This window comes from Pteropus vampyrus, unplaced genomic scaffold (genome assembly GCF_000151845.1).
Source record: "Pteropus vampyrus isolate Shadow unplaced genomic scaffold, Pvam_2.0 Scaffold47, whole genome shotgun sequence".
Classification (NCBI taxonomy): domain Eukaryota; kingdom Metazoa; phylum Chordata; class Mammalia; order Chiroptera; family Pteropodidae; genus Pteropus; species Pteropus vampyrus.
Window position 1 is genome coordinate 5,941,818 of NW_011888828.1, and position 2,583 is coordinate 5,944,400.

Genomic DNA, 2,583 nt, shown 5'->3' on the forward strand with positions numbered 1-2,583 from the left:
TTACATACATATTCAAGAGACAGTTCATAAAAGTGCTGCCGGTTCTGCTCCACTTGGATGTCTGCCTATGTTAAAATAATGGAGGCTAGTGAAATTAGAGACAGTGAGGAGTGAAACTTCATCAGAGGTCAGTGAAACTACAGTCCATTGCCTGTTTTTCTAAATAAAACTGTACTGAAACATAGTCACGACTACTGACTATTTGTATCGGTACCTTCTATGGCTACTTCTCTGCTACAACAGCTGAACTGAATAGGTTGCAACAAGGACCTCATGGTCTACAAAAATCTAAAATATTCACTGTCCGACTCTCTGCAGAAAAAGTTTGCAGACCCCTGCTGTATATGATGAGGCTGACCCCCAAAGGGCTGAAGATTAAAGAGGAAGGCTCTTCATGAAAAACTCTCCCAGACACCCAAGGTTGAACTGCAAACACAGAATCAAAATCACATTATTTCTGTGAACAAATCTTCTAAGTCTGAAGCCAACCTGGGAAAGAGAGCTGGGAAAATTCTAGTCACCTCAGCACTCATGAGTGAAGGCAACAGGTGACAAAGTGGCAGCAATGGCATCATCTCAAGAGCCTGGCTCTCAAAGGCAGGTCAGGGCTTGGAGCCCATGTTTGGGAAGTTATGCTCGTAAACCCTCACAATGTCCCTCTCGTTCCCTGGGAGCAAACGGGCACCAGACAGTCAGGCAGGAGACTACTCCAAAAAAAAATCCCAGCTCATCCTGTCTCACTGAAAAAAAAATTTGGAAGAGGAGCATAGTTCCACAGAGGAACAGCAGAGAAAGAATTCTCATCCTAGAAACCATTCTTATAAGGCATCATGTAATATATTTCCTAATTTGGTTAATTTTCCTTTTAAAAATATTTGGCTATTTCTCTAAAGAAGCTATACAAATGGCTCCAAGTACATGAAAAGATGTTCGACATTACAATTCATTATGGAAATACAAATCAAAACCATGAGATATCACCTCATACCCATTATTAGGATGGCTACTATAAAAAAAAAATTAAAAAAATAAGTGTTGATGAGGATCTGGAGAAACTAGAACCCTTGCGCATTGCTGACAGGACTGTGAGATGGCAGTTGCTATGGAAAACAGTAACGAGCGTTACCATATCATCTAGTAATTCCATTTCTGGGTATATACCCAAAAGAACGGAAAGTAGGGACTCAGATACTTGTACACCCACATTCATAGCAGCATTATTCACAACAGCTAAAAGGTGGAAGCAACTCAAGTGTCTATCAAAAGATGAACAGAAAAACAAAATGTGGTACTGACATACAATGGAATATTATTCAGCTTCAAAAAGGAAGGAAATTCTCACACATGCTACAGCATGGATGAACCTCGAGGACACTATGCCAAGTAAAGTGCCAGACACAGAAAGGCAAATAACATGTATGATTCCAATTATACGAGGCACCTAGAATACTCAAATTCATAGAAGCACAAAGTAGAATGGCACTTGCCAGGGGCTAGGGGAGGAGAGGAGTGGGCGTTATTTTTAATGGATACACAGTTTCAGTTTGGGAAGATCAAAAAAGTTCTGGACATGGATAGTGGCCATGGGTGCAAACCATGTGAGTATACTTAATACCACTGAAATGTACACTTGGAAATAGTTAAAAATCATAAATGCTATGTCTTATATATTTTAAAACAAAATTTTTTAATTTTTTTGAAAAGTATTTTAACATATAATGAAAAAGTTTTTGCATGAAATGATTATTTTTAAGCAAAATAATGTTGAAATAGAATGAGTGTTACTAAGGTAAAATGAGAATTTCCACTTAACACTTATCAAAATCATGATATTTTTATACCTCCAATAACTAGAGTTTGGTTACTCGGCAAAACTCCCACCAAAATAACATAAGTTTGTTTAGAAATAAAATGGATACGTGAGGAGTTAAGAGTAGATTCTTCATGTTATTGTTACTGGGAAATGTTCTTCAAGAAAATGTCACCAAGGTCAGGTTTACTAAGTTGGTTTTTTATTTTAGCAGATTCTCTCTTCTGCTGTTCATGATAGTGCAATGACCCCGGCATTGCCGCTCAGCCTCCACCAACACCCCCTAATGTTCTGAGCGGTCAGAATTGCTGGGCCATGTGCAGCTGCATATGTCTAAATTATACCTAGTGGCACAGTCCTTCAGCCCAACTCAAGTCTAAAAGACAACCACTACATGTGGTATAACAATAAACATAGTTGGTCTTTGTCCCTGGCTCCTGGCACAATGCTCCTAAAACCCTCGGAACTCCCTGAGTGATGATTGTCTTTGCCACATACAAGGAGCCCCTATAGTGCACACTTGAGTTTATGCTAAGCAGGAGAACTTAAGTGCGGTCCTCTAAATACCAGAAAGACCAAGAGATCCCCTCTGAGGAGGGGAAGCAGGGCAGGGGCACTACAAATTAAGCTCTATAAAATTCTTAAAAAGAGTTGATGAGCTTCCATGTTGGTGAATGTGTCCACATGCCTGGAGGGTGGAGTACCCCAGTTTCACAGGGACAGAAGTTTCTGTGCTGGGAACCCTTCCAAACCTTGTCTATGTACTTCTTCAT

General features: G+C 39.8%; 1 protein-coding gene across 1 annotated transcript in view; it reads right to left on the reverse strand.

The window, feature by feature from the left end:
* ARHGAP10 (Rho GTPase activating protein 10) overlaps window positions 1–2,583 on the reverse strand; it is a 270,546-nt gene that overhangs the window by 163,425 nt on the left and 104,538 nt on the right. The gene's annotated exons all lie outside the window — the stretch shown is intronic.